Raw genomic sequence first — 26,988 nt, forward strand, 5'->3', positions numbered from 1 at the left:
TGTGGGACCTCTGGCATACATGGGACCTGGGGAATTAAACCTCAGTCCTTTGGCTGTGCAGGCAAGCACCTTAACTGCTAAGCCATATCTCCAGCCACCTTCTCTTCATTTTATAGTAAACTTTTTCAAAAAATATTTTGTTAATTTATTTGAGAGAGAAAGAGGCAGGGGCAGGAGAGAGAGAGAGAGAGAGAGAGAGAGAGAGAGAGAGAGAGAGAGAGAGAGAGAGAGAGAGACTGGGCACACCATGACCTGTAGCCATTGAAAAGGAACTCCAAACACTTGTGTCACCTTGTGCATCTAGCTTTACGTGAATACTGGCAAATTGGGAATTGAGCCTGGGTCTTTTTGCTTAGCCAGCAAGCACCTTAATAGCTAAGCCATTTCTCCAGCCCTAAGTAAATGTTGTAATGCATAATAGTCTCATGAAATACTTGGAGGAATACTCTCATCTTCACTGAACGGTCCTTTCTATGACACTTCAACCACAAAACTGAGAATTGAGAAAATCATTTAATCTATAATAAAATTTTTCATTGTATCAGACAAATATATCACTTTTACCTTCATTTTATATCAGAGCACATCATTTTTCACACTGTTTCTGCATGTAATAAAATGTTAAAACCCTCTCCCAAATTTCCTTGTTAATCAGCTGTGGTCAGGTAGTATTGTGAGAGAACAGTAGACTGCATGCAGCCCAGCATCTGTTTACCAGTAGAGGCTGCTATTTGGTTAGAATCATAAATTATGTCAAGAACACCCAGTAACTGAACAAAAGCTGCATGTGATACAATTGTGTGGAAGTTAGATTTGAATGACTCTCACACATTTGTTATTCCCATATCATCAATAATGGTGCTTTTTACATCTCTGTGACAGGACAAAAAGCAACATTTTTAACAAGAAAATAGTTTATGGCTCACCAAAAGCAAAAGAATGCTAATTTATAAAATCAGAAGAAAGAAAAAATCCTGTGATCAAGAAAAAAATGTAAAATCATACACTGATTCTAATCAAAGCATTTCTTTGATTTTCCAAAACTGTATAGTCATTTCTTTTTAAACAATTTTTAAAACACAGGTAATTGCACATATATTAGGACCATATTTTACAACACATGGTCTTTTATTTCCAGGCAAGCAGAACACACAAATTGGAGCAGAATAAGCTTTTGAAGCAGGCTCATGAGTGTGTCACGTTCAGTTTAAAAGAAAGAGCTGCACATTTGAATTCCTTGTGGTAACTCTGATATGCAAAATTAATTAAACCAAATATTCCACTAAAATGTTACTTTAACAACCAACTTTATTTTATAAGTCTTAAAATGTCAGCCAACATTGTGAAATGGAACACTTGTTCTCATTGTTAGAAACATGGAGCTTCAAGAAAATAAAAGCACACTATGGTAATAGGATTTTCTGCCCATATCTTGTAATCCAAGGGACAGATATGCTTTTTAGCACTGTGTTATAATCAGTAGGTCATCTTATCAGCCATCTACATTGGGGGAAAGAGTGCTCCCACTGTACTGTGCTATGGAGTACATATTGTATGTTTTGTAGGTTACATATTTTCTTTTATAACCACCTCATGACTGTAGAACAAAAGCAGTCCTGAGACAGTTTATTCACAACATCAGTGAATAACAATAAACCATATATATATATATATATATATATATATATATATATATATATATATGACACTCTATGTAATATATATATTACAATATATATTATATATAATATGACTATATATATGTATGTATATAATATATGAGTATGACCAGCATGCTATTTTTCATATAGTAAACTTTATAATTATTAAAAACAAATCTTGGAATAACAACAAAAAGATGTAGCATAGCAACTAACCATGCCTTCTAGAAACCTGTAAACCTGTAGCAGACAGCTTCAAGTTCACTGAGATGAACTTCCAGACCAGGCACAGCTATGGAGGAAGGGATATTTATGAAGCTTACAGATCCAGGGGAAGTTCCATAATGGCAGAAGAAACTGGCCTGCCTTCATAGGACCAAGGAGGGAGGGAGAGAGAGAGACAGAGACAGAGAGAGAGAGATGCACAAGCCAAAAGACACACAGCACAGTACACTTCAGGAACTTCTGCTAGGCACACTTTGCACATGCTTAGATTGGAATCTGTAACCCACCACCACAACTTAAGATCCACCAAGTGACACTGCCGCCAGCCAGGTGGCTGCAGATGTGAACTATAAACAATAAAAAACTGAATATATTGGGGGCCATCTACTCAAACTACCACAAATATATATATATATATATATATATATATATATATATATATATATATATATATATGAATATGACCAACATGCTATTTTTTCATATAGTAAACTTCATAATTATTAAAAAAAATCTTGGAATAACAACAAAAGATGTATCATAACAACTAACCATGCCTTCTAGAAACCTGTAAACCCTAAAAGATGGTCTAAGGCTATGATCCAATTAACTATTCCCACCTGCAATTAATCTGAGCTTGTATGGTATCATAACTGTAATAGAGTAAGGTAAATAAACTTCTAAGAATTGAGCCAGTGTGGTGGTGCATGCCTTTAATCCCACACTCAGGAGGCAGAGTTTAAGAAGATCGCCATCAGTACAAGGCCTCCCTGAGACTACATAATGAATTCCAGGCCAGTCTGAGCTAGAGTGATACCCTACCTTGTAAAACCAAAATAAATAAATAAATAAACTTCTAAGAATTAAAAGAAAATCAGCACAAGCTTCAATTTTTTGCTTGGATGGTATGTTTCAATCTCTATAGTATAGATGAAATTCAATCACTTTTTAAAACGCCACTTGTCAGCTTTGTAACACCTTTTGGACATGTGACAGTTGGGGTTACAATGGCACCTCCAGCAATAGCCAACTTCCTCTTTCAAACAATGTGCCACTGAGAAATTATATTGTTCTCCGGTAGAAAACTTACCTTCCTTCAGAAATTCCTCCCTTCTGATTTTTTTTTTTTTTTTTTTTGTGTGTGTGGGTGTGTGTGTGTGTGGAAATCTTGTTTGTGTATGACTACTGTTTAAAGATGTAGGTAGTATGCTGCCCTCTACATTAACCTTATTGCACTAACTCAATCAGGGGAGTACTTGCCTGACATGCAAAAAGCTGTTGGTTCCATTGAGAGCACAGCCATGCCTGTAATCTCAACGATTTCAAGTGGAGGCACGAGGAGCACGAGTTTAAGGTAATCCTCAGCTGTGCTATAGTTGAGGCCAGCGTGGGCTACATAAATAATTAAATAGGTATTAAATATATAAGCAAAATGGAAATCTTTATATATAAGTAGTTTCAATTGTTGAAATGTGTGATGGACTCACTTCAATCTAAACTATATTTCTTACATGTAATACATTTTATTATACATATTATGAATACTTTAGTACCAGCAAATTTAAAAGTAATGTGACCTTCCAAAGAATTTGATACTGTCTATAATAAAATGTGTTATCTAAAACTTTTTGTATTTCCTTCGGGGTTATTTGTTAATTAGAACCAGACATATATGAAAAAGTACATCTTTTCGTTATTTTTATTTTTCCACAAAATGCAGTTCACAGAAATTGACAGTTTCAATTACTGTTTTGTGGGTTCTTTGTGGGGATAAAGAGTGAAAATGTCAAAATTAAAAAAGTCACTCCTAACTTTTAAAAAACTGTCTTTTGATAAGTTGAAGGGTAGTTTTCTTCAAAATGTATAAAGGGTTTTATAATTATACTAAATTTTGTTTTATGAACTCAGCATCAAAAATATTTTCTTCTGGGAGTTTAATAATTTATTACTGACAAAAATAAATATTTTCCGTTAAGAAAAATAATGACATCATTTATTAAAGTTTCTGAACTTCAATTTCATTGATGAGATAAACAGTGTAAAAATAATTTAGAAGAAAGTTTAGATCACAATTTGACTTTTTATGTCAAGAAATGCAAAAAATTATTCATGTTTTAGCTCCTTGATATGTACTCTTGATATACATAAGGATATGCATATAGTTGAGGATATATAAATTCATTCCAACATGCTTAATGTGAGAAATTCAAATAACATATCTTGACTTTAAAGTATGTACATACATATGTGCATACAAACACATACATACACACATGAGTTGTTTATCTGGGAAACCCTGATGCTACTATAAATTTTTTCTTCTATTTTTAAAGTAAATAATGGTGAGGAAACTAGGTTATATGAAAATTTTATAATTTGTACAAATTTAACTAGATTACATGACTTACTATCTTAATCAAGTCTCTAATACAGATTTATGTATAAGATATTGATATGTTACTCAATTTAATCAAAAGTCCAGGTGAGATAGAAGTGTGTACATGTGTGAGTAGAAGGATGTTTAAAAAACATGGCCAGTATCCCTACAGCATACCTGAATTAGACAATTTATTATATGGGTAGGGCACATGGGATATAATTTTCACTTCAATTAGTATCTTCAACTTTTAGAGGTAAACATTGTGTATAGGTAGAGATTTGTCTGTCTATATCAGTTTCTTTCCAAGTAATGTATATATCTGTATTATATACTTTCTCTATTCAAAAGTAAATATCTTTTTTGTATTCATTTCTGCATCAGATTATGTCCTTGGAAGGCATTCAGAGCAATTATTTCTAAAGAACTCTGCATTAAATACTCATACATAACAGGCAGTCTGTGAAACAATTACATGATGGGCTGGAGAGATGGATCAATGATTCAGGCACTTGTCTGTATAGGCTAATGACCTGGGTTCAATTCTCCAGTACCTACGTAAGCTAGATGCATAAGGTAGTATATGCATCTGGAATTTATTTGCAGTGACTGGAGACCCTGGCATACCCATACTCTATCACTCTCCTCTCTCTCTTTCTCTCTCAATCTCTCATTTATCTGCTTGAAAATAAATAAATAAATTAGTTAATTAATGAACCAATTACATGAATCTCAGTGCTCATTTTACTCTAGGGTTGCTGAGAGGGATGCAACCTGAGATGATGCGCTTCTGAGATTTCTGTCATTCCTAAGTGTGAAGATATCCATCTCTTCCCTGGAGTAATTAAATTTTAACTTTTTGATAATGTGAACTATGCACATGGTCACAGACACAGATCATTTCACTTCTTGACTTGTTCACTATGTTACATTTCAATTTGCTTCTCTTCATTTCACATAACTTCCTACTCTACTAACCTGCACATTCTAGTCTAGCTTTATTCAGTCTTTACTTTTTTTCTTTAGTCTTAACTTTTTGTGGTTCAGCTGTACATGTTTGAAAAGTGGCTTTAATTTTTTAATGGAAATGCCATAAAACAAATTGCCAAGTAAATTGCACTTAAAATGTGAAGAGTAAGGGAACCAACAGTCAATGCAGTTACATACTGTGAAAACATTACAAACAGCACAATTTATTTCCTCAGCAAGTGATGTGGGCCCATCTGTGATAACTGAATGTCTATCTTATCATGCATGTAGCCCATCTGAAGCTGTTTGTGTTCTGATTCCCAAAAGGAATATGAAGAAAATTATCCTAAGACACTTGTGTGTCTAGGTTGAAAGGCCAAGATCAGGTCTGCATAAGAAATTGAACAGTTATTCTCAAGAATAATCTCTCTTTTTAATATTTAATTTATTTACTTATCTACCTATTTATGAGCAAAACACAAAAAGAGGTAGAGAGAGAGAGAGAATAAACATGCCACGAGAAACAAACTCCAGATGCATGTGTCACGAAACAACATATGGTTTTACATAGGTACTGGCAAGTCCAATCTGAGCCATCCAGCTTTGCAAGCAAGCACATTTAACCACTGAGCAATTTCTCCAGCCCTTGAGAACTCTCTTAATCCTTAACCCTTACTAAGCCATCAAGTCTATTTGGTATAGTTTGAAAATTTGTTTTGGGGCTGGAGAGGTGCCTTAGTCATTAAGGTGTTGCCCATGAAGCCAAAGGACCCAAGTTTGACTCTCCCAAATCCCATGTAAATTAGACACACAAAGTTGTGGAGATGCGAGGTTGCACATGCCCACTAGGTGGTGCAAGTGTTTGGAGTTCAATTGAAGTGGCTAAGGCCCTGCCATGCTAATTCTCTCTCTCTCTCTGTCTCTCTCACTTTCTCTAAATTTTATTTTTATTTATTTATTTGACAGAGAAAGAGGAGACAGAGAAGGGGAGTGCCACCACTCACCCCCTCAGCATACCTGCTCTCCCTAGTAGGTTCAATAGCTCCCATGTTCTTGATTGGCATCTATGTGCAGACACAGCTCTGTGTCAGTCAGACATTGTACCACTGTGACAAGTACCTGAGAGGAACCATTTAAGTGAGGAGAGATTTTTATTTGCCTTATGGTTTCAGTCCATGGTTAGCCAGCCCCCTTGGTTCTGGGCTGTGGTGAGGTAGAGCCTCATGGCGTAGTGAGTGTGAACGTGCAGAGTCACTCACCTTGACAGTCTGGAAGCAGGGAGAGAGAAGAAACAGCAGAAGACAGGTCACCTTTCCAGAGCACACTCACACTGACCCATTTCATCAACTAGCCTCAACCTCCTTCTTTCCACTGCCACTGATAATGCTGTCAGATTACGAACCCACCAAGACATTAATCCCTTGACTGGACCAGATCTGCCAGGAGCCAGTCACTACGCAGAAATCCTCCAGTGAGCAACCAAGCCACCAACACAAGTCTGTTGATCACTTTGCTTATTCAAGCCATAAAAATCCCTAGAATACATCTGAACTCTGATGATCCCGAGAGCTCCATCTGTAAACCCACACCTGCCAACATTCATCTACCTATGGAGAAATCTTACTTTGCAAGGTTATTTCTCTGGAAGAGTACTCTAATGTAGCCCATTCAGAGTCTGGCACCTTGTGGTATCCTCATCGCTTCCTGTTAAGGGAGTTTCCTGGTCCTGGCAAAACATCTCAACCTCTGCCATTTTCTAGGCATCCACCTGTCCCATGAGAAACTTATGTGACCTTGGTGCTCCAAAAGCTGCTTCTCTTGCCCCTTGGCCACTCAAATAGGAGGAAGGCTGAGTCAGATAGGCTACAAGATGTTCAACTGGAGAGGGCGACTCCAGGCTCAGCACCGAGGACCCCTCCCCACCTCTACAGATGGGTAGCCAGAGTAAGACCAACAGTCTTGGGAGATGCTAGCAGGACCATGGGAAAGAATGCGGCTTCCATGTCCTCCTCTTCTAAACCCTGGAAGGGAGATGCCAACCCTTCCAGTCTTTGACACCCTGTACCTCTGTGCCCTTCATTTGTGGTCTAGATGACATCTCCCTGATAACAAGAAGTGTTTTTACCATGTCCCTCCCCATCCTCATCACATTGTATCACGACAGTACATTATGGGTAAGCCTCTTTCCAAAACTCTCTCTATTCAAATATCATTTTCACACTGATTTCACCTTCCTGGCTCCATTCTCTAAAAAAAAAAAAAAAAAATTTTATAAGTGAAAGAAAAGAATTTTTTTTTTTTGCATTTTTATGTCTTTTCCCACTCATCATTAATACTCCAATGTCCTCTGATTTGGCCTTAATCCATTTTTTGTCTTACCAAATACCATCTTCACATTTTAGCCACAGTTACCTTTTTAAAGGCTAAAAGTGCATGTCTATAATCTGCATTGTGTGTATATTTCTACGGTGACTTCCAATTTTCTTTAGTGTGAGGTTAAAGGAAAATCATCCCATCATCTGTGTCAAATGTCTTCCATGGGTCGTTTTTGTCTGTGTCGTGTTACTGCACATCAAACCCCTGGGCTGGAGCTGCTAGACTGTTATATTCTTCCTTCCCTTACCTTGTTAACTATTTCTCATTTGGGGGGCTTTTGTGGATAATACTCCCTCAGTAATGTGTTCTTTAACCTAAGTGAGATGTCTAACTACATACTATCCAGACACACTACCTCAGCTTTTTAAGTGATATATCTAAAACCAGTACATAACACAGCTTGTGTAATCACATAAGTTATTTAGTGATTACAACAAAAATTCTTATTTAATGAAGCAATGGATGACTTTACCCATACGGTAATTGTATATCAATATGTACAATGTTGGATGAAAATTTTTATATTCCAAGCTGAGATCACACATGGTCATAGTATGACTGACAGGGCTAAACAGATAAAAATGACTCAAGATTCTAGAATCACTGGGAGAGGAGAAAGGATTTACTGCACTGCTTCAGTATCCACTGTGAGACAGTTGTCAGGAGATTTCAAATCTGGGCCTCCATTATGATGGATTATGACATCAGTATGTGCTCATAGCATGTCCCAGAGAACTTGCACTTTGTGAAGTACAGGTTCCTCCTGAAGCCTTTGGGGAACTGACCACGAGTGTCCTTTGAATTGGAGGCAGAAAGCACCAGAGATAGTTCATCAATGAGGAACACAAATAACGTCATAATTCTGTACCTCTTTGCTAGATTTCATTTTATGAGAGTTAATCTATGAAATCCTAGGAATTTTTAGTGTCAGAAACAGTGAAAAGGGATACTTCTTGAAGGCCAATTGGGATGACTATATTAATATAGTGATTTGTTTTTTTATTAATTCTATGAAATAAGATTATGATTCCATTATTTGGCACAACAGATAGCTTTTATCTAAAATAATCTATTGATTTTGTGGAAGACTAAAATACTTTATTGAAATTGATTTTATTTTAAAAATCAGAAATATGAAACTTTGATATTTTAAGATACAATAAATAATTGTACCCACTTAAAAATCACTGGGGTTACTTTTTGTGGCATTTTTCCTTCTTTTAAAGAAAAACTTAACCTGAAAATGCAGGGTCAGGAAAAAAAAAAATGATGTGCAATAGTGCCTAAGACATAATGAAGCTTAAAGCAATGGACATGTGGCTGTGAACTCAACAGTGCTTAGAAGAAGATGTGAACCAATCACAGAATATGCAGTAAAGATTTAGTGATATACAAATGAAAAAATTATTTTTCAGTTTTATGCACTTTCTATTATGAGTTAAACATTTTTACTTACAAGTCTAGTCGTGTTTTTAGTGAAGTGAAATGTTTAATTTATGTATGCATGGTCATTCCCACAGCTTCTTCATGGTGTCTTTTTAATTTATTTTTCTATATTTACATAGGCATCTAGCATAGAGACAAACTTCTTACTATAAATAACATTAAATTTGAGTTGCTAATTTTAATAAAGTTCTGCTTTTTCAAAGATTTTATGTCTTATGTAAAATATTTTCAGTATAAAATTTCAGTAATGATACCAACATCCTTGAAATCATTCCCACCTAAATAACAAGGATAAAAGTCACATGTCACCATTCAATGTGATAAGAATATTATTTATATTTTTATTAGTAAATATATATACAATTGGATTAAAGGAAAATACAACATAATATCTGTATTTCCTTATATATTGTTTTGTATAAAGTCATGGGAGAAGCAAATTTCAAAAGTTGCTGATATTATATACGCATTGTAATATACCCTTAAACATTGGAAGCAATGAGACTGCTTATGATTACAATTAGAAATGTTGTTCACTTAGATTGCACAGACATCTTTCTCAGAACAACCTTTTCTTCTTCCACAGTAGGTAGGTTATTATAAATGCAATTTATACTTTCCTTTATGACTGTGTTATTTCTCCTCTTTCCCAAAGAAAATACTTTCCAAAATGTATTCTATGGTATGTTCTTTGAGGTTCAATGCTGTAATTATTTCTGCTATTGATGGTTGTGGCATTTTATCTTTCTTTTCTTTATTACTGAATGTGCTTGCATTGCCTTCTTTCTAAACTTGTCCTTCTCTTGGGCTTTCTTCCCTTCTAAAACTATTGTTCAGTCTCTGTCTTCTTCATTAAATGACAGAAATCCCCCAGATATCTCTCACTAAGCATCATGTCTCCTCCAAATTACTGAGAGTACATTTGCTTATTCTTTTTTATTTCTGCCTTTTTTGTCTGCCCTTATATTTAATTTTGAATGTCAGCAACAGAAACAGGGAATATATATTTTTATATAATACAGTCTATCTTACACAATTGCACAAACTACAAACAATAGTCTTTCTTCAAAGTTAAAAGCATCAAGGGAAGAAAGTTATCATTGAATTCATCTATTTGTTGATAACAAGGGTAATTTTACAACAGATTATAAGTTTTACACTGTGTGGATATGCAAATTGGCATACAAGGTTTAGGTACCTAAGATGATTTAAAATTAATGAAGATAAATATTTTGTATTGATTTCAGCTTTATCATAATTGTGTTTCACAATATTAAAATATGTTTTAAGCAAATATGGATTTGTAAATTTACATGGAAAATTTCCACTCATTCAACAGAAGATATAATCATTATATTTCTTTCTAATGTTAATATTTTTGTACAAGAGACTATTCTCCAACTCTTGCAATTTTGACTGTGGTGACTTTTTTTATAAATTTAAATTATTTTTACATATCACAGTAGAAGCAAAATGCTGGATACTAGTTAGGTACCAGATGATGTTTTCATATAAGTATACAAAGTATTTGTTTAAATCAGAGTAAATCAATCTATCAAATACTTAATAGTCTATTAATTTACAATTTAGCTCTTTGAAGACTGATTATGTGACTATATCATGCATTCATATTCTAATTTGGTTGTACTCTGCCTTGTACAGGGAGTTCTAACAGACAGAAAGTCCAAGATGGCTCTAAATGAAAACCAATAGTCCACTGAAAGGAAAAGTTGAGGCAGAATTTTTTTTCTTTTTAGGTGCTTGATGTAGAAAATAAAAATGCATCAGGAACTCAATGCTAATATCTAGAAAGTGTTCAAAACCTATGATAAAAGTCAGATGAGAAGTTAGAGATACATGTATTTTAGCATTATCAATCTACGGCCATTAATGACAATTAAATCACCAAATAATTGGGACTGGATAGTACTGTCCTGGATAAATTTTTGCTGTGCAAGCATGAGGGCCTGAGTTCAGATCCAGTACACCCATAAAGACATGTCAGGCATGGTGGTACATATCTGATATCTCAGGGCTGTGGAGGAATATACAGGCAGAGGAATATAAGGCCCCAGCATCTGCTTGCTAAGCAGTCTGAAAGAATCAAAGAGCTCTGGGATCAGTGAGAGAGACCCTGTCTATAAACTCAAAAAATAATATGGAGAGAACCAAAGGAAGAGATACAATGTCAATCTCTGTCTTCCTTGTGTATGAGCTAATTAGCATATACACCTGCACAGAAATATGGACACACACACAAATGTGTACACACACACACACACACACACACTCAAAGAAGAAAATAGAAAATGAGCAACACTTCTTTTAAGCTTCAGAAAATACCCTTCTTTGAGGGGTTATTGTTTAGAGAAGGTAGACTAATGGGCTAGGGAGACTGATAATGAAGGACAATAGACCAACATCAAGCATGTGTACATATGTGCACACACACACACATATACAACTACATGCACATATACATGCACACACACAGATGTAGTGTTTAAAAATATTTTTTCAATAATTAAACATTGGTCAGTGGTGATAAATTCTGCAGTAATATTTTCAAGAACTAAAATGTAGAGTAGTGCATTTGAATAATGTAAAAGTCATTTGAGATTTAGAGTGTATGTCCATAAACTTGTGGGTAAATAAACCAGATTGAGATTAAGAAGAAAAAAGCATTATGACAAGACAAAATAGTTGGCATAGAATAATAAATTGTCAAATTTATGAAAAAAAATGTTTGATACTTGAATTTGAAGGGCATTTCAACTCTCTTGCCTTACTTCTTTCACCAAGTATCTTTTCTCATCTCTCCCTCTGCTGCCTCAGTTCATGAGCAAATCTGATTTGGAACAGGTATGTAGTGATTCCATCCCAGCAATAGCAGAAGCTTAGATGCTGGGATCTCAAAGTAGGAGATTCCTTCTGACATATGATGTGTGTTTAAAAGTTGTCAGAGAGGTTTAAAAAAAATAGCACAATATATGTCCATGATAACATTGTGCGACCATTCCTGTTTGAGTGAGGTATAAAGCTCATTTTGAGGAATAGTATAAATTTGTACAGTCTAGGGCTGGAGAGATGGTTTATCCAGTAAGGTGCTTGCCTGAAAAGCCTAAGAACCTGGGTTCTGTTCCCCAGTAACCATGTAAAGCCAGATGCACAAAGTGGTACATGCATTTGGAGTTCATTTGAAGTGGCTAGAGACCCTGGTGCATCCGTTCTTTCTTTATCTTTCTGTCTCTCTTTCTCTCATTCCTGTTTTTCTTCTCTCTCTGCTTCTGCTTTCACATAAATTAATAAATAATGAAGAATAAAAGGAAATAAAAGAAAAACAATTGTACCCCATAGCTAGCCAATTTTGGCAAGCCAGATTTGTCAGATAAATGGTTACTACTTGGAAAATTATTTGCAAACAAAGTAGGACTTTATTGTTATCACAAGTTTAATTTTAAAATGATATATAGAGAATAAAAATGGTATCAAATAAACTCTAGAGGATTTTTGTAATAGTGAAATATTTATTAGTTTTCCCCTTTTATTTGTAATGGTAGGATTGGCAAGAGTTGGGGAACAGGATACAATATCTAAGATTAATTCTTTGTTAGAAATGTATCATTTATAAAATGATTATTTTTGTTGTATTTGAAAACAAGGTTTCATGTATTCTCGACTGGCATCAAACTCGCTATGTACCCCAGGATAAATTTGAACACCTGATCCTCCTACATCCACCTACTGAATGCTATGATAATAGGGCAGTGCAACCACATCCAGCTAGAGTTCATTTTATTTTATTATGTTTTTGTTTTTTCTGTTTTTTAGTGCTGAGAAACGAATGCAGGATTCAGCCAATACTGACATTGTTGGCAAGCATTATATCAATTTAGATTCCCAGCCTAGATGTCATTTTAAATAAGCAATTTTAACCTACAAATACAATAAAATTGTAAATCAATTTAAATTAGCCATAAATAGCATTCTGGTAATTTAAGTGGTTAGTAGAAAATATTGCAACAAGGAAACACAAATATATACATGTATTTTTTTTTCTGGAAAAAGTAGTAATTATTATATAGATTTGTTACTACTATGCCACTATGTACTTTCACCTCTTTTGAGTTCCCTGCAATACAAACTGGAACACAAATGTGTTTTTCAAACATTTAGTAGTAGGAGCAGCTATATTGATCACCTTCTCATTGCCAATGCTAAATACAAAAGTCAGGTTAAGGGAGGGAGGGCTCATTTTAGCTTGCAGTTCCAGGTTACATGCATCATGGTAGGAAAGGTATGACAGCAAGTGCTGGAGGAATCTGGTCACAATGAGCCCACAGTGGGGAAGCTGAGAAGGGTGAGTGCTTTACTCAGCCAGTTGTGTCCTTTGTATACAGCCCAGAATGGTGCTGCCTCCACTTTAGACAGGTCTTTCCCACTTTGACTAACCTAGTCATGATAATCCCTCACAGGAATGCCCAGAGACCATCCTAACCTAGATGATTACTCACAAGTCTGTCAATACAAACCAACACAGTAGTCATGTGGCACAGTTCTGGCAAGTGACTGCTGAGAGATTCATGGGAAAGCATTTGCTTTCCTAATTAAAGAGAGAGAGAGAGAGAGAGAGAGAGAGAGAGAGAGAGAGAGAGAGAGAACACAAAACACGCATATCTCACCTTGAACATTGACATGAGTTCTTGAGCTTGTCATCATTTTTATGTAGGTTAATTTCGCCCTCGTATTTACTGTTCCTATATTTCCAACTATGAACCCCAAGTCAGCACTTGGTCATCTTCATTACTCCTTGTATGACAAAAATTCACCAGTCTTTTGTAGCCACTCTAGGTGCAATATTCTGTGACTTTCAGATAAGTGTTAAAACCAAGAATATATAAATTCAAAATTATATGTTAAAAATGCTTTTTGTGTAGGTCAAGTTCTTAGTAATTTTGTGGTTAGGAAAACCAAATTATAAGCTATCTGGTGAGTTTGCACAAATGGATTTCCTTAAAAGGAAATGGTAACAGATGTAGATGACTGACCACTACCACAAGTTTTGCTTTGCCCATGCAGGAAACAGGCCAAGTCCACTAGATAACTATTTATTCACTCTGCATTTCAATAGGATGAGCCCTGAGTATCTTTATAACTTTTCAGGTTCTCATTAGAAAACTCTGAGATGGATTTTATTGAGCTCATGGTTTTACCTAACAACAGTGAGAGAGTGGTGTGGTTTGGAGCCAGAAGGAAGGGGGTAGATGGGGACCAATCCCAGAATCAAGAAGGTAAGAGCAGGTGAAAGGAAACTGAACACCTGGGGCAGAGGGCAGGAGCAGAGCAAGGGGAAGAAAGCTTGGACAGTGGGAAGAGAAACTGAGAGGACTGGGGGGAGGGATCACATGCACCTTAAGCCATTTTGGGGAAAGGAAGGCATTGAACTTAGGGAGGATTCAGGGGAGTCTTCAGTGGCCAGGCTTGCTGGAACCCCTGTTGAAGTCTTTTGGGAGAGTGAGACCTTTGAAGTCTCAATTGCCTTGCACAGTTAGTTCCAACATCTAGAGCATGGCTGCCAAGGGAACCGGTGATGGCAAGATGGGATGGTACGATTCTTTTATTTTTATTTTATTTATTTATTACAGAGAGAGAGAGAGAGAGAGAGAGAGAGATAAATAATAGGTGATAGATAGATAATAGATAATAGATAGATAATGAATGGGTGCACCTGGGTCTCTAGCCACTACAAACAAACTCCAGATGCATGTGCCACCTTATGTATCTGGTTTACATGTGCACTGAGGATTCCAACCTGGGTCCTTAAGCTTTATAGGCAAGTGCCTTAGCAACTAAGCCATCTTTCCAGCCCTGGATTTTGAACTTTTTATGAGCATATTTAATATGGTTATATCATGCGTTAGTACCATCTTTTCCCTCATCCCTGACCCCATTCCGCTGGGGAGGGAGGTGATGCCTTTAGGCATGATGTTCCGACCTTTGGCTCTTACAATCTTTCTGCCCCCTTTTCAGCAAAATTCACTGAGCCTTAGTGGGTGTGTTTTAAGTCTGCTTTAGTGATGAGCTTCTAGGAGCCTCTGGACTTCTGCTTTGTCGCCTTCACCCTGGCGATGATTGTCAGGCTCACCATGAAAGCTCATTCTTGTTCATCTCTCCAATTCCTTTGTGGTTTCAGCTGTGGCTTAGCTGAAGTGTGATGGGTACTTTCTGAGATTGTTATAGTACCAGGACTTATAAAATTATTCATTTATTTGTTTGAGAGAGAGAGAATGGGTGTGCCAGGGTCTCTAGCCACTGCAAACAAACTCCAGACACATGCACCACCTTGTGCATATGGCTTACATGGGCCTTGGATAATCAAACCTGACTCCTTTGTCTTTGCAAGTAAATGTCCTGTCTTTCCAGCCTTACTTTTTTTTTTTTGGCAGCCTGCTTCCAGTACTTGAACTGTTTAACCTCCAGAAAGTCTTTTAACCTATGTCTATTTTAAATACACTGACTTAGTGATGTTTAAATGAAATGTACTTTAAGGAACATAGTATTTCTTGAAATATGGTAAGTGCTCCATGACAGATTTATTTTCTATGTAGTTACTTCTCAATTGTAACACATAAATTTTTTGTACATAGTTGCATATTTTCAGTCAGCATAGAATCACGTAATGTGATCAGAGATCTATTTTGACTAAGATTATTTGCTTTGATATATTTTATGTAATTAACTATACATTGATATGAGAGGGGGTACAGTTAGGGGCTGGACCCCTGAAACTGTGCACTTACTAGAAATCAAAGATGATCTGACTTCTGATAGGTTGCTTAGTTTCCTAGACCTGTCTCTCCACAAACAAACAGGACCCCTCCTGGGAGGAAGGTCTTTCATAGGATTTAAACATTGTGGTTTATCAAGTTCAGTCCCTGGAACTTGGTGTCAGTACTAGCCTCTTGTTGAGACAGCCCCTGGCCCTAGTCAAACAGTTGTGCCTCTGGGATGCTTGAGCTGGAAAAAATCCTCCAGTCTAAGGTTATACATACCATTGCAAAGAGAGGGCAGGTTCTCTGACCTTGGGAACTGCCAGCTGTGGGTGAGTTTTTCCTTCAGTGGGGCCTGGGCCCAGGCCCAGCCTAGAGTTCCTCCTAGCCCTTACTACCCACATGGGCTCCTTTATACCTTCCAACTCCCCACATGCAGGAGCAACTTGAACTTCCTTTTTTCACTTTTCTTTCCAATTTTTTCAGGCCCTCCAAATGGAATCTCTACACATGGGTGTCTTTCCTTGGCTTTGTACTTCCTCAATAAATACAATAATTTAGTAAGTATCCCTCTTTGTCTTCTTTTTTTTTTTAATTCAATTCTTTGATTAAAATTAGAAATGAACCACCTAGTGTTTGAGGTTCAAGGACTTTCCTGGACCCCTAACACCCCGTTACAGATATGCATAATAATATACAATTTTGAGAAGAATAAACTTATTGACAAATATTTCTCAGTTTAAAATCTAGATACATTTATATGAATAAGAAAATAAGGGGACACACACACACACACACACACACACAGAGAGAGAGAGAGAGATTTCCCTTATAAATTTTCTATGATCAAGAAGAAATGATTTGTGCTGGGTCCAGAATAAGGAGCTTATTATTCAATTTAGTAATTTTGCTGAGAGACTAAAAGATTATTGATGTTGACACAGGAAATTTGGGTTCCTTGTACATAAATGCATCCATAATTTGGGGTGTTCTTGGATCCTTGTCCTATGAATTTGAAGAATGAAATCTACAGGTGAGACGATAAGGTTCAGAAAGATTTTATTTTAGCAAAGTTTAGGAGGACAAAGAAAAGGAGTGGGGCTCAACTGTAGAATATAAGAGAAGAAAGCAAAGTGGAGCTCTTGCCCAGGGAGGGAAGAGGATGTTTCAGAATCTCACTTCAAGATTCAGATCTGGTTATTTTATAGGGAGTGAGTACATGAGGAAGACCAGTTCAGCAGGTTGCTATGGACAAATACCATAATTTACAGCTTTGCCAATAATCCTAGGTAAGGATCAGAGCTTCTGTCATCTAGGGAGGGTATAAGCTTGATTTAGAAATCTTTCCTGGAGGGTGTAATATCTAGGTTTCTGAAAGCTTAGTGGCATTCCCTGCCTTTAGTCAAGGAATAAAACGACATTTACTTTTGGGTTTCTGTTTCCCCAACTGCTTAGCCAATATCTGTTTCCTATCAACGTTCACTATTAAGTGGTCTGAATCAGATGTCCTCCATAACTCAAGTAGCAATTTGGGAGGTGGAGCTTTCCTGGAGGTGTGTTGTTGGGGGTGGGCATAGGGATGATATAACCAGTTTTCCTTTGCCAGAGTTTGACTCACTTTCTTACTAAGTGATGTACAGCCTCTGCTCATGCCGTGATGTTTCCTGCCATCAAAACCCCTCGCCCCCACCAAAACAAAAACTTTCTTTCCATTAGCTACTTGGAGGCTGGTGTTTTGTCCCAGCAATGACAAGGTAACTACAACAGTGATCTATAGCCTATTTCTTGTTTTCAAATGTTACCCAGGTGTTCTGAAGGTATGTTCTTCACTCACATGTTTCTGAGTCTTCCACAGAACTTTTAAATGAAATAATGAGGGCAGCTGAAATTTTTTATGAAGTCTTGTGTGAAAATAACTGAAAAGGTGACACATTTTTGAGCAAAAATGTTTTCTCCTATATTGTCTAAAAAAAAAAAAAAAATCCCAACAAATGAATAACTTCAAGCTTCAGCTTGATGAATGCTTTTCCAGAACAATGGCAAACAATCTGCCATGAATAAATAAAGAAGACCATAGAAACCTATTGAATAGCACAAATGTTTCATATTTAAAATCTGAAATCTTAATTGAAGATACGGAATAATATAGATAATGCTGATTGGCATGGTATCTGCATTGCATAGTAATGATGATGATTTTACATTGTGATATTTGTATGCATTTTCTTCCAGAAAACTGTTATTTTTTCACAGAAAGCTTGAATAGGAATAGCAAGGATGATGCAGCTAATTTGTTTCTTGTTTTTTAGAATATAATATACTTTAAAATATTTTATTTTAAATGTATAAACTGTAACTTCTTAGAGAGCCAACCATCCCACTGAAAGATGAGATCAATACATATATTTGAAGAAATTTCCATGTAACACAACACTTCTGATAAGATCATTGTTTCAATGCTAAGAGTCTTGTTGAATTCTTTCCTAAAGACAGCTCATCAGTTATGTTTGCTGAAAATGTGTGTGCATAAAAATATGGTGAGGGTGACCATACAAAATACCTAAGAACATTTTATCACTTGTTGTCGCCCAGAATCGGTGGCAAGTTTTAGCATATTCTCAAATTATTTTTTTTATTAAAAACCTTATTATTGGGCTAGAGAGATGGCCTAGTGGTTAAGTGCTTGCCTGTAAAGCCTAAGGATCCCGGTTTGAGGCACCATTTCCCAGAACCCATATTAGCCAGATGCACAAGGGGGCACAGGCATCTGGAGTTCGTTTGCAGTGGCTGGAAGTCCTGGTGTGCCCATTCTCTCTCTCTCTCTCTCTCTCTCTCTCTCTCTCTCTCTCTCTGCCTCTTTCTCTCTCTGTCTGTTGCTCTCAAATAAATAAATAAAAATATACAAAAACATTAAAAATGAAGCTTATTTACATCATCCAAATGAAATTGAAGCTTAAAGGATTAAGTTACTGAATGAAATGCAATTAGTATTTTAAACAGATCTTTGGAACTCTAAAATATCGACTTTAATAAACAGTGAATTTTATTTATATACATGTTATAAGTAAATATAAGCTTCATGTTAATTATAGAAATTGCTTATCAGATTAGAATTATAAATACTGATTTATGACACTTTCATCTTATTAAAGCTTAAAGATATATTTAATTAACCTGTTTCTACAATTATATTTTATCTCATAAATTGCTTCTGAATTTTTCTCTACTTTCATTCAAATTGGTCAGGGCAACCTCAGCATTAATTATGGCAAAATGTTTTCACATACTTGCTCGCTCATGTATCGTCAAAAGTTTATAGTCCCCATTCTGTAGATGAGCAAATGATATGATACAGTAATGATACAGACTTTAGTGTCTATAAATACTTGAGAATGTGGGAAGACACCACCGTTTTTCAAATCACTGCATACAGTACTACTAAAGTTTTATTCAGTTGCCCTGTATGACCCCTCTACCACAGTAGAGTTGTTTTGCTTCCTAAATACTTTCTGTTGGTTTGCTAAATTAATTGACACACGTTGTGTTTACTGCAGTTTCCCCCATTTTAAAAATCACTACTTGTATCACTAAAGATAAGTTAGGCTAGATGTAAAAATCAAAGCCCAAATGTTTATTTCTGGTTTTAGCAACATCTGCTGTGTACCATGTTTATGTATTGGATTGGTTTCCTCAAAGCACTGGCTCAGGCACTTACTCTGTTTCCGTACTTTATTCACATTCTAAGAAGAAAATGACTTCAAGGTCACCACACTTGAAGGGCATCTTAAAGATGTTGTGAGTCTCTCACTTCTCTCTATATATGTCACAGTGTCACTCTCAGGACCAGCATAATTGCTAGGCTGACAAGAAAGTGGGAAGAGCACATGGGACTGACTCATTTCTGACATGGTTTTTTGACAAACTTCAAAATGCAGTCAAGCCCTTCAAAGAACAATAAGGCCATGGAGACATTTTTAAAAAATTAATATTACTTTTAACTGACAGAACATAATTATATGTCTTTATGGGATTCCATGTGATGTTCTTATATATGTATTCAAGGAAGGAAGAATGTCATGCTTAGTAGCACTTCTCTTTCCTCATTTTTCATGTCTTGGTGTGAGACATTGATATTTTCTTTGAACAATTTTAAATAACATATCATCACTATCTGTATTCACCTTGTGGTTACAGTAATTTGTTTTCTCCCATATGTTAGCTTCACAAAAACAAACTTCTGTATTTCTACAAGGTTGACTGTTTTGGAATTTTACAAATGATATATTTCTCTTCTGGTGCTTGGCTTATTTCATTTAGCAAAATGTGCTCCAGACTCACTCATATTTCCTTCTTTTTAAAGGATGGGTAGTAGTGTCTATATATGTGTGCATGTGTTTCACCATTCCTCTTTTGATTAACATTTTTACTGATTCTGAGTCTTCACTATTTTGATTCCCACAATGAACATGGAAGTAAAAATGTATCTCCAGTGTACTGAATTCAATTTTGTTGGACCCAAAAATGTGATTTATGAATTATATGGTAATCCTGTTTGGAGGGATTATTTTGGTGTTCTTTTTTTTTTTTTGTAGTACTTGGAATTAAATCTAAGACTTCATATGTTCTAGTCAAGTACTCTCCTAAACAATTATAGCTCCAACTCTACTTTTAGGTTTTTCTTCTTTTCTCTTGTTTCTTTTGATTCTTGAGGAACCACAAACCCATGCCAATACATTTTTTTACTTTAACAGTGGCCATTTTCACTGGATAAGTTTTTAGCTCATTGTCACTAACTTTCATTTCCTTAATGACAAGTGATGCGTTTTCACTGAGTTATTTTCATGAGCAAGATAGCTTCTTTCATGTCATCTTTCAGTAATGTCTGCTGAGACACAATGCCCCATTTTTATTTTCTTCCATTTTTTCTTGATATGGGATTTCTTGCTTCTTTATATGCTTTGAATATAAACCCCTTAGTAGATATTTTGTAAGTGTCTCCTTTGTGGGATTTCTTTCCATTTTGATTTTTTATTTTAATATGTAAAACAATTTAGTTGGATGACCTTTTTGTCTAATTTTACTTTTGTTCCCTGCTCAGGGACAAATCTAAAATATCATTGTTCAATTCAGGTTTACTGCAAAACTTTTTGTCTACTTTTATTTAGTAATTTCATAATTCCAGCTACCCTTGAAGCTTTAATCTATTTTGTTAATATTTATATATTGTGTGAAATAAGGATCTGATTACATTCTTTTACATCTGTTTGCCACATTTTCCTGTACCAAACACTGAAGAGTCTGCTCATGTTCCATTGTGTGGCCTTTGCTTCTGTTTTTAAAAATCATTGGTTGTGGAGATATGGCTTCTGTGCTATTTTATTTATCTTCTTTAATACTGCTGTTTGACTACAATAGATTTATATATATTTTTCAAACAGAAAGCATGATATCTTCAGCTTTGAGCTTTTTTTCCCTTTAGTCGATATGGGCATATTTAGCATGTAAACAACACATGTTGGTATCATCCTTTCCCTCCTCCCTGCCCCTTTTCTTAAGAGGTCTTCATCATTGGGGATGCAGGTCAAACCCATGGGGATTGTGGGTCATGCATTATGGGTGGGGGAAGAGGCAATGTCTTTTTGCAAAATGTCCCAACTTGTGGCTCTAACAATCTTTCTGCCCGTCTTCTTCAAAATTCCCTGAATGTTGCTGGGAGCACTTTAAGTCTACTTAAGTGATGGGCACTTAGGAGCCTCTGAATCTCTGGTCTGGTAGGTGTTGAGTGTCCATCACCCTTGTGCTGACATTAGAGTCACTAAGAAAGTAGCACTCCTGCTCATTTCCCCAATTCCTCTGTGATTTAAGTTGGGGCTGGGGTGGAGTGCACTGGGTCCTATATCTCCTCAGGTTCAGCTCCTGTGTGAAAAAGAGAAGCAGATTCTCCAGACAGTTTGAATCTGCAAACCCACCAGGCCTTTCCCTTAGAGACCTTAGTCTGACAAATGAGTTCATTTTTAATTTGCTATAAAGGCTTGGTCATGCTGCTCTCTGCCCTCCCTCTGCCCTGTGATCTCTGAGTACATGTAAGTTTGGCTCTCCCTACCAAACTAGGTAGAGGAGAGCATTGTTTCTCAGCCTGTTCAGTATTCTGCTAGCCTCTGCTTTATCTTTGTGATAACTTCTCACTTTGATTACGTGTATGATTTTCCTCTGGTATCTGAGCCTAGCATGTGTGTATTTCCTTTACACGCTACATCTACCACATGGGTATTTCCTCTAAATTCTGAGCCTACTACTTGCATACTTTCTTTAAACTTGGGATAACTTTGAGTCTTAATCTCTTTCCTACCCATTTCTCATCCAAATTTCCTAGACTCTGCTTTGGTGTTCTCTTTCCTATTCTTGTTTTTTTTTTTTTTTTTTTGTTGTTTTGTTATTTTTTTGTTTTTATTTTTTTATTTATTTATTTTTTTATTTATTTTATTTTTTTTGTACTGTTTGTTTCTTTGTTTTTGAGGCAGGATCTCATTCTATCCCAGGCTGTCCTGGAACTCTCTCTGTAGTGCAAGGCTGGCCTCAAACTCACAGCCATCCTATCACTGCCTTCTCCCAAATGCTGGGATTAAAGTAGTGGGCTACGATACCAAGCTACTCTCTTTCCTATCCTTTTTAAAATTATTTTTATTTATATTTATTTGAAATCAGAGAGTGACAGAGAAATTGCTGAGAGAGAAAATAGGCAAAACAGAACCTCCAGCCACTGTAAACAGACTCCAGACACATGCACCACTTTGTGCATCTGGCTTTACGTGGGTGCTCAGGAATTGAACCCAGGTTATTAAGTTTCTCAGGCAAGTACCTTAAACATTGAACAACCTCCCCAGCTCTCTTTCCTATTCTTTTTTTTTTTTTTTTTTTTTTTTTGATTTTCTAGGTAGGGTCTCACTCTAGCCCAGGCTGACCTGGAATTAACTATGTAGTCTCAGGGTGGCCTCGAACTCACTGCGATCCTCCTACCTCTGCCTCCCGAGTGGTGGGATTAAAGGCATGCGCCACCACGCCCGGCTTCTTTCCTATTCTTAAACTATCACCACTTACTCTTAACTTTCTTCCATGGGGAGGCTCAAGATTGATGCTTTGTCTTCCTCATGAGTGCATGTTTCTTCTAAATCTCTCTACATATATCCTCTTATCGTTCATGTGCTTGTACTTCCATGTGCTCCAGCCTCTTCCTAGCCCAACATCTAGACCTCAGTTTCTCTTAAATGAACCTTATGAACCATGGTGGTGCCTTTCACACAAGTGTGATTTCCTATCTTCCACATACTTGACTCACTGCTTCAGACTTTTATTCCTAGACTCCAAGTTCCATTAAATAAACCCCATAATTTTTGCTTTATACCTAAATAAACTTAATAAGTCATAAGGTATCATTTTCAAGTTCACTTTTATTAATTCTTTGTTAAAATTAGGATAGGCACACAAAATTTGGGTTCATAAGTTTGGGACATCCCTGTTGAATGTCAAAACCCTGTATTAATGTCATTTACTTTGAGGATTTTTTTTTAATTTTTTTGAGAAAGCATTTAATGTAACTCAGACTGTCCTCAAGCTTACTATGACCTAAATGGGCATTAATTCCTCATCTTACTGCCACAACCACCCAATTGCTGAGATAATACAAGTGTACCACCATGTCTAGTTGTTATTTGTATTTCCTTTAATTTTTTCATTAATGCTTTTAAACTTTTAATTTATATAGTCATTTTGGACAAGAAAATACTAGACTAGGGGCTGGAGGGATGGCTTAGCAGTTAAGCGCTTGCCTATGAAGCCTAAGGACCCCGGTTTGAGGCTCGGTTCCCCAGGTCCCATGTTAGCCAGATGCACAAGGAGGTGCATGCGTCTGGAGTTCATTTGCAGAGGCTGGAAGCCCTGGCACGCCCATTCTCTCTCTCTCCCTCTATCTGTCTTTCTCTCTGTGTCTGTTGCTCTCAAATAAATAAATAATTTAAAAAAATAAATAAAAATACTAGACTAATACTTTCTAATACTTTATCATATATGTTAGATATACAATAATAATTGTTTTTTAACCATTTATCTGCTGCTGAACTGCTTTTATGAAAGCAATGTTGGATGCTCAGAACACAAAAGTGAAGGGAATGGAGTTCAAATGGAACTTGCAAACTGGAGAAGCTGAGTCACAGGCCTCTCACCTTACTGTGATCAATTTGACATATCATATAACCCTTCAAGCCTCATAGTTGTGTTGTGTGAGTTGCAATAGGGAGCTTATGTGTGCTGTAGGTGTTTTCTCTGTCTCCAGAATGGGTTCAGTTATCCCAGAGGAAAAGCCAGCAATGCACAAAGTGTAAGCTCTATTGGCAAAACTTCCTGGCTTTAGGACTTTAGGTTAAAGGAGTCTTTTATGTATCTTAGTTTTCATCCCCAAAATGTTCTTTTATGTTCCATGAGAAGATTACATGACAACATGTAGATTCTTATGCACATATATAATAATTGTAATTATTATTTTATCTGAATTAAGTTTTGAAAGTACATTTAGTGGCATGTCAGAAGCAATAAAGCTATTCAGGAGCAAAGCTGTTACTTTGGTCCTGAGTGCTACCACTTCCCTTTTCTACCAGTAACACTTGCCTAACATTCTAAATACTTTTATGGAGCATTGTTTCATAAGTGACTTATTCTACAGAAGACACTAAAAATTAAAATTTAATCATCTTTATCTGTAGCAAACTGTTTACAAATTTCTGTACAAAATGACTATGTACTTCTAGTGCTGGAGACAGAGACCATTAAGAGCTTTCTGAGTGTTTTTCTTTTTTTTAATATAGTTCAAGGGCTAGAGAGATTGATTATTAGTTAAGGCACTTGTTTGCAAAGCCTCAGGACCTAGGTTTGATTCCCACATAAGTCAGATGCACAAAGTGGCACATGCTTCTAGAGTTTGTTCACAGTGGCTAAAGACACATTCTCTTTGTCTATCTCTGTTCTCTGTCTTCGTATAAACAATTGATACACTATACTTTTCTCAAAGTCATCAGTAATACCATAGCTATAAATCTCATCACTTCTTCATGGTTTATCTATTGAGCCTGTCAATACTAGTTTATACTCTTCTGCTGTGGCTTCTTTTGGTCCCTTCTGTCCTGGTTACAAACTCTCCTCCTGCACAATCACCAACATCACCCTTCTTTTTTGGTCTCCTACACCATTTCCATACCATAGTCTTTGGGAAGCCTGAGCTATTTGGTCTTTAGTTCCATTATCTCTCTCTTTTTTATTTTATCATATTTTTCTTTCTTTCTTACTTTTTTCATTCATGCTTTGCTTTTTGAATCAGGATCTCATGTAGCTTAGGCTGGCCTCGAATTCCTGATCTACCTGCCTCCACCCACCAAGAACTGAGATTTCTGCTGTGTGCTCCCTCACCCTGATCCCTGTCATCTTTTTTTTTTTTTTTTTTTGACAAGAATGAGACTTCAATCAGTTTTCAGTGGAGTTTATAACACTAAGAGATAAAGGGTTGTTAACAAACACAGTAACAAATGGACATCTGATTGGTATGAGGCATGATCCTGTACACGTCGCATTTGTGTATCCTCAGTGCATAGCGTTGACACAGAGCCACTGCTGCACAGCACGAGACTATCTGAAGAGGCTGAATCAGAGTAAGGCTGTTTTACAGACTGAATCTTAAGTATCTAAGTTCTACATGAAAACAGATTGAACGTTTGAACTGGCAGGTAGAAGGCAACTCTGCTACATACTAGTTCAAGCCCCCACTTTACTTTAGTGCACAGTTCCACCCCTCCCATCTGTATGCATGACACAGTAACAGTATTGAAAGTAAACGAGGCACTTTGTGGCAACCACAGCCATCGTTATGAACATATTGCACAAATTTTCTAGAACTAAACAAGTAACTTGTACCCTACTTTTATTTTTTAAAGCTGAAACATTTGATGCTGCCAGTAAACTCCACTTAAGTTTTTAACCTGTGCCACAGCAAAGAACAGAGATGCTATTTATTCAGCTACCCTTTTGTAATTATGGCAAAAAATGCCCAAGAGGAATTACAGAGGGTTTTGGATGGTACAGGGCCCAACTGTAAGATTTCTTAAAAGTGATGCCTTTGTCAAGTGATTTCAGACATGTAAGCTGCTGCACATCCAAAAAGTCTAAGAAAACATTCCAGAAATGGGAGAAATTACCTACAGAACTTCAGGCTAATTATGAATACTGTCATAAATAAAGTTTTTTTTCTTATTTAGGACTCAAAAACCTTTCAGTCATAGCAATTCTTGTCAAATTCTATGGGGATGGTAACTGAAATAAAGGAGAGTATGTATAATATATATTTATATATATATAATATATATAATGCCATTTTTCCATTTCCAATGACTACACCATAAAATGTAAGCAAGGCTTCTCAAAAACACTGAAACATTCAAAATCAAAACCCTCATTCAGACCTTCACATTCCAAAGGAAAAATAATAACAGTGCAAAAGCCCATTGTAACGTCATTGTTTATGACCTGGCCCTCTGTGTTACATATTGGAACAATACAAGTTATGTTTTAACATGCTATGCCCAAAACTGTAACAAAGAATAGCATTCATAACTTATCTTTAAAACATACGGATAGGTGATTCATTTTAGTCAACAATTTTCAGCTTTTATGAAAGATAAGGTGGCATACAAATTTCAATGGTGAGATCTTAGGAATACTCTTTAACTTTACCAATGTAACTTATGAACAGTCAATTAATATTCTGTGTATCAATGTTTAAATATAAATGTGTAAATCCTAAGAGCTTCATTAAAAATTTAAAAACTTTATTGGTTGAATGAAACTAATGAGGTATGGAAAACATATCAACATTATTTACTAGGAATATTTTGATGAAGTTCTGCCTAATCTATTTACCATCAAACTCTACAAATGCTGCTCTAGTAGGTCCTATGCAATCTGTACTTGTAAATCAACTAGGTCAGACCACAGCTAGTGAACAATTTCAGCACCAATAAGTTATTGAAAATGGGACTTTACACCATTAAGAAATATAATGGCTGAGTATTCAAATGTCAAGGTCAAAGTCTAATTTTTGAAAGACACCAAATTCCTGGAAATA

General features: G+C 36.1%; 1 long non-coding RNA gene across 1 annotated transcript in view; it reads left to right on the top strand.

Moving 5' to 3' along the window:
- The window catches only part of LOC123464468, a 198,972-nt gene that overhangs the window by 164,660 nt on the left and 7,324 nt on the right, over nucleotides 1–26,988 (top strand). Inside the window, exon 2 of the long non-coding RNA XR_006639600.1 lies at nucleotides 16,311–16,384. This is a non-coding gene — a long non-coding RNA (uncharacterized LOC123464468). The remainder of the gene's footprint in view (nucleotides 1–16,310; nucleotides 16,385–26,988) is intronic.

Source organism: Jaculus jaculus, chromosome 11, assembly GCF_020740685.1.
Source record: "Jaculus jaculus isolate mJacJac1 chromosome 11, mJacJac1.mat.Y.cur, whole genome shotgun sequence".
In the NCBI taxonomy this organism is placed as follows: domain Eukaryota; kingdom Metazoa; phylum Chordata; class Mammalia; order Rodentia; family Dipodidae; genus Jaculus; species Jaculus jaculus.